Genomic DNA, 7,191 nt, shown 5'->3' with positions numbered 1-7,191 from the left:
TAGGTTGTTGGTGTGTGGTACACCAGCCAATTCGCCTCCGTCCACATAAACCACCAGCTAGGTCATGAACTAATTTTAAGTGTACTGCTAAAAAACCATCCTATCTGTGATGTGATTCAATGGACCAACGAATTAGAAAAGGTGTAGAGGGGATGCCCACTTTCCAAACTATTTTTCTTAGCGTAGCCCATTGAATCACAAATTATCTTGATTTTTTAGGCCATGAATAAATTTTGTATGCCATTTAACAGTTTAAGTGGATTTTATATCATCATTACAGTGAACCAATCAAAATTCAACAATGGATAGCTTTCTCCCAACCTTTTCTTTTGATGTGATCCATCTTAATCACATGTCAATCTGATTGGTTTTTATTCTGTATGCCTGTAGACACTACCTGAGGGCAACAAATGGGTCGAGTTGGATTGAAGCCCTAATCTAAACCTTAAACCCAATCCAAACCCTAAACCTAATCTAAAACTCATATTAAAACCCAATCAACTCAAGCAATTAGACCCAGCTAAACGATAATCCAAATCCTAACCCTAAAACATAACCTTAGGAAAAACCTAGTCGAACCCGATCAACTCACCAAGTCACCCTACCCAGTCAGCTCACCTAGTCAAGCCCTAACCTAAACCAAGCCTAAATCTAATGCCTAATTTAAGAGAAAAGCATAAGCAACAACATACCACCCCTTTGAGTAGAGCCCCTACATGTGAAGGGAAGCTCACATTCCAAAGCAGGAGAGCTCATGTGTGATGAGCAGTCCCCAGGGCCACCAACCACATGACATCTCTCTTGTTTGGGGAGAAAGCTCCATCCGTGTGTCATATATCCTTTCGCAAGCCCCAAATGTGTGGCAATATGGATTGACTCCGATGCTCGTCCCTTGCGCCCAAAATTACAACTTATACCATCCAATACAATTCATTAGATCTTGCCACATGACAATCTCAAATCGTAGCTATCCAAACCATTTCGAATCTCAAGCTTGGAAAGAATTGTAGGAAAACTAGGCTGGGAGGCTATAAATAATCCATTTCTCCTCTCATTTCACATGTCCTCACTCATTCAGAAATCCTTCAGTTATTCCTCGAACCCCTTTTAGCCTCGCCACACCATCTCTCCATCAAGGAGAGGAAAGAGCCATATGAAGAAGAGTCTAGTCCATTTCAAGCCTTGTCCAACCCAATCAAAGGCTTCTTGAGCAACCCTTTGGCACATGACGTTTCACCTCCTTGATTTTCTTTGTCATCAGTCCGAGTCGGACCGGATTAGGTCCAACCCGGACCGATCTAAAATGCTATTGGCCTGACCCAAACCCGATCCGATCCGGTACCAAGTCCAGGTCGCCTGACTCGGACCGATCCAAAAACTCACTGGACTGATCCGATCCGAGTCCGACTCGGTTAGGAAAACCGAGTCGGATCGGATCGGACACGATTCGGCTCGGTGGCTACTTGCTAGGTTGCTTTTGCCAACGTGGTGGAACTTTAATAAGATCCACTCCATCCATCAGGAACTTTGCCTTATGTTACAATTATATAACACTCAGGTGGACCACACCAAATGAAACAGTTGGGATGGGACACCCACAATTAATTTATGTAAGGCTCACCGGAGTGTTTATACACCATCCAATCCATACATCTGATTTGCCTCATCAAGATAAAAGAATTACCCAAAAATCACCGTATTTCAAAACTCGGGTGGGCCATACCATGTGAATTTACTTATTTTGGTATTATTTATGGGATGGCCCACTTGAGTGTTGATTTATCCTGTTTCTTTGGAACCAAAACCAAACAAGGGGTTGGTAAACCTAATGGAAGGTGTAGATTTCATGCACGTCAAGTCGATTCTCTGACGTCAGAGAAAAGTAACCTCGGTAGGTACATAAGCAAGGCATGCATGCATTTTCTGTACTATTAATAATAGTAAATGGTCCAGATTCAAAGGAAAGAATCAGATGGTTAATATTAAATCTTAGAGTGCCTTTTGGGTTGTGCTCTATCCACAGTTGGATTAGAAATTCAGATGGTTTAGATTTCTATACAAGTCTGCCACGTGTACGATTGAAGAATCATGACATTTTCTACCGATTATAATCTCTCTCCCACATCTCACATAAGAAAATACTTTGGTACTCCAGTAAAAAAATTAATAAATATTTAAAAGTTTTAAAATATAGTAAAAAATATTTTTTAAAAATAAATATTACTAAAAATATCCGGATCGGATCGGATCGGTCCGAATCAGATCCAATCGGATCGAATTACAGATCGGATCAGGACCAACTCGAACCCGATTCAGAACGAATTCGGATTTGGATGGAACTACCCGATCCGCACTGATCTAGCCCATCGGATCGGTTCGAATCGAGCCAGATCAGGTGGGATCCACTGGATCGGACCCAATTTGCCCAGCACTAACTACCTTATTCCCTGAGCGTAGCATAACCATCACTGCTTCACGGGTGCTTTTTGATGGGGAACCGAGTGGCTCTATTTCTGATTTCATAGCGGTTACATTACAACTTTCATAGCATCGTTTGATGCATGTGAGTGACACGTGTTTATCCAGCTCAATCCTTTCGCCCCTTGTCCTCTTCATTATGTATGTTGATTAAACCTAATGATTGACAACCCCAAGTATAGGGCTATGATGTAGTAATGACTCGGTAAGGCCAAGGTCAAATCCACATGAAAATTGGTGAGAATATACTAAGATTTTAAGCTAAGAAGAATGGTTGGTTTGGGTTTTTAATCCAACGGAATAGAGTGGTAAAAACAATAATAAAAATGACTAAGGATTAAGGAATCCCCAATCAATAAACTTTGAATTCAATTCGTCTTCTTGAGTTAATAACTCAATTAGAACTGATTCCAATCCGCTCTAGTTAGAAGATAGCTCATTAATATCAATCAAAATATATGACATATATTAGAATCATAATAGGCTTAATCTCTCATGAAAATCTACGTAATCATATCACAGGGAATTGAAAGCATCTAATGTACCCGGATGTGACAATGGATCAAACAACTTTACAGATTGATTCCTTCCCCAATTTGGGAATTCAATCACATCTAATCATAATTCAACATAAAAACCTTAATTTTCATTGAAGAAATGAATTAAACATCAAATATCTATTAAAAGGTTCATCCCTTAGCCTTAGCTAAGAGATTAGCCAATCAAAGGCATGATTGAAATAAAACTGAAGAGAAAAATATAAAAAAAAACTAAAACCAAAGGATTGGAGAAGAAAGAGGACTCCTCGGAGGCTCCACAAATCCTTTTTTTACATCTTCTATCCTAATTCATCCATATGAAAGCTTAAAACACATCCTTAAATAGGAAAAATTTGCATCGACCTGGAATCGACTCCAATTTATACACTTTAGTTACGCTTTGGTTGCAACCGACTGAGGCTTTTGATCGTACTGAATTAACTCTCGATTGCAGCCGAATGTTTTTTATTCACATATGAAGTCTCTGTCTTCCTTAGGTTACACCAAACCCCCTTTGGTGGCATCGAACCCAACTTCGATTAAACTGAATGTTGAGCCGAATTAACTCCGAAAGTCACCAATTGTCGCTGGACTGTTCTCTACACATTCGGTCAAATTGAACCAACCTTAGGTAAGACTGAAAAGATTCTCAGTCTTTTCTCCACCTTTTAGACTTAGTTTTCTTAGATCTTTGGTATTGGAATTCTTCATTAATTACTTTCAAATCTCTAAATCTTCTTTTGATTAATCTTTTGAGCTTTAATCCTTCTTCATAGGCATGATTTCATCTTTGTTTCCCGTATTACCTCATATGTACAAAGTAGATATTAGTTTATTGATTAAGCATTTTGAATGCATGGAAACTAGTGCAATTGAGAGGATAAATATGTAATATTTAGATGTTATCATACCCCCCAACTGACATTTTGCTAGTCCCAAGAAAAACATGTGAGAAATTCTGAATTCAAAACAATTTTGGAAAGAAACCAATTTTATAAGCTTAAATAATTTCAACCTAATCCAATCAAGAGAGAACAAAATTAAACATATTATTCACCAAAAGTCTATTACTTTGATAAATATTTTGATTAAACTCAAGTAATGCCCATCTAATTGAATAATTTCTAACATTAAGTTTCATGAATGTTTTATCTAATCCAGACTTAACAACACCATAGATCCAGTTTTTCTACCTTCATATTTATAATGATAATCAAATAAATGAACAATCCAACCAAAACTTAAACCAGAACTTGTCTTACAGTTCAACAATTCATTGTTCTAGTTCTTTGATTTTTTTATTGACAACTTTCACACTATTACTTGTTTTTATCAGTCATTAACTTCAATAGGTAGCCCTTTTCAACAATAACTATTTTAAAGTTATGTAATACTTTTTTTTTTCTCAATAAACATGATGGATAAATTACCCAAGCTTGATTCCTAGCATTCTTAATAAACACAATTTCAACAATTTAGTGTCTAAACTAAGGTTTAATGTGTAAATTAGATGTGACCCATGAATTCATAACTCAAACAATGTTAAAAAAAAAAAAAAAAAAAAAAAAAAAAAAAAACTTCAACTAAATCTCATTCAAATGCACTTAATCTTAACATCCATTAAGTAACTAGAATTTAGGCTTCAAAAATATTCAATACTAACTCTAAAATTTTATCTCCTGAAACTATCTAATTTTTTTTTTTTAAAAAATCGGATAAAAAAATAATTCAGAATTTTCAACTCCAAAAATATCTATAACCCACCCCAACCTAAAATCTGCATTGTCCTTAATGTTTAAAATATATTCAATAAAAATAACATGAGAGAAACAACATGAAGAAGAGTAAGTGGAACAAGTATTTGAAGGGCGACATACGGCAACAAACTTAAAAGATTGGTGTTTCAATAACTAAACATTACGATACAGAAGATCATATTCTACCAAATGAAACTAAATCCTAAGAAAGCAAGGAAAATGGTCTTCATCAGACTAGGAGATTAGTCCTGATACATAAGATCTTCTAAAGATATGGAATCTTCTTATGGAATAAATTTTTTCATAAAATGTTTTAGTCGTTGGCCATTTACTTTAAACACATTATAGTTTTTAGGATTCACAACTTCCATGGCCCAATAAGGAAAAAATTTTTTTTTTTTACTATGAATGGGTCAGTTCATCTACATCATAATTTTTCAGGAAAGAGATAGAGACGAGAATTATAAAGGACTTTTTGATTTAGCTCAAATATTTTTCAGAAAATATTCGTCTTGGAATACTTTTTTCCTCTACTTATAAATTCTCGCATTATCATATGCATCTTTTCTAATTTCTTCCAACTCCACAAGCTGGAGTTTACGAAGTGTGCTAGCTCTGTTAATGTCAAAATTAAACTTCTTTATGGCTTAGTATGCCTTATGTTCCAATTCATCTGGTAAGTGATAAGCTTCCCCAAAGACAAGTCTATAGAGAGACATTTCAAGCGGTCTTATAAGCCCGCAATGTGTAAGTTAGTCTTGAAGACCAATCCTTACGTTTTGGATTCATAGTTTTGTCTAATATTCATTTAATCTCCCTATTGGAAACTCCAGTTTGGCCATTTGTCTATGAATGACAGGTTATAGTCATTTTGGTTGCAATAACATATTTCCTCATTAAGTTCTTGAATGGTTTATTATAAAAGTGCAACCCACCATCACTGCTTATAGATCTTGGCATTCCAAATCTTGATAAGATATTTTCTTTTAAAAATTATAGAACTACTTTATGGTCATTAGTCCTACAAGGAATCGCCTCTACCCACTTGAAAACATAATCCACAGCTAGGAGGATGTAAAGATGTCCAAAATATGGGGGAAAGGTCTCATGAAATCGATACCCCAACAATAAAAAAAGGTTTGACAATTAAGATTGGATGTTCAAGCATCATATTTCTATATGAAATTCCTCCCATTTTTTTTAACATTTCTCACATTCTTTGCAAAACTCATGGGTATCTTTAAACATCGTCGGCTAATTGAAGAATCTTAGCGGTGATTTTCTTTGCCGAAAAATGACCAATAAAAGATTGTGAGTGACAAAAGGAGATGACAGTAGAATGTTCATTATTCGGAACACATCTCCTAATGGTTTGGTCTAAGTAATGTTTAAAGAAGTAAGGATCATCTCGGAGAAAAACTATGTATCTTGGTTAAAAATATTTTCTTATCCTGTGATGTCCAATGAATTGGCAATTTTTCTATCATGAGATAATTTGTTTTGTTAGCATACCAAAGTAATTGAGAGATTTTAAAAAGTTGTTTATCAAGAAACATGCCATTAATATGTGTTATCTCCATGGAATTAAATAGAACAAGCCAAGAGAGATGATCAACCACTACATTTTTTACTCATTTCTTATCTTGTATTTCAAGGTCAAACTCTTAGACTAGAATGATCCATCTCAGTAAACGAGGCTTAGCATCATTCTTGGAAAGAAGGTACTTTAGCGCCGCGTGGTTGGTGAAGATAATGATCTTGGATCCTATCAAGTAGGACCTAAACTTGTTCAAAGCAAACACTATGGTAGGAGTTCCTTTTTTATAATAGAGTAGTTCACTTGGGCATAATTTAGAGTTCTACTCTCATAGTATATAACATTGGGTTTCTTCTCTTTTCTTTGGCCTCGCATTGCCACAATTGCATGGTCACTTGCATCTCACATAATTTCAAAAGGTAAATTCTAATCGGGTGGTTGCATGATGGGAGTGCTAGTCAACATGCCCTTGAGCTTAATGAAAACTTTTTGGCATTTCTCGCTCCACTCAAATGGAGTTTCCTTTTGAAGAAGTTTACACAAAGGACAAGAGATGAGATTGAAGTCCTTTATGAACCTTCGGTAGAATCTAACATATCTTAAAAAGGATCGCACATCGTGTATTCTATTCACAAACCCCAAGTGTAAAGCTGTGAAGTAATAATAACTTGGTGAGACCAAGGTCGAATCTACATGGAATGGGGAACATGGCGTATAACTAAGTCTAATTGTTTTTCTAGGTTGTTAATCCAGTTATTTAGGAAATGATTTTAAAATAAATAAATAAAAGACAAAGTATCCAAGAATCCACTTATAACAATCACAATATCTAATTTACTAATTTAATGTATATTTCAATTGAAATCAAAGTCCTATCCGA

The sequence above is a fragment of the Magnolia sinica genome, chromosome 5 (genome assembly GCF_029962835.1).
Source record: "Magnolia sinica isolate HGM2019 chromosome 5, MsV1, whole genome shotgun sequence".
NCBI lineage: Eukaryota > Viridiplantae > Streptophyta > Magnoliopsida > Magnoliales > Magnoliaceae > Magnolia > Magnolia sinica.
This window is presented reverse-complemented; position numbering follows the sequence as displayed.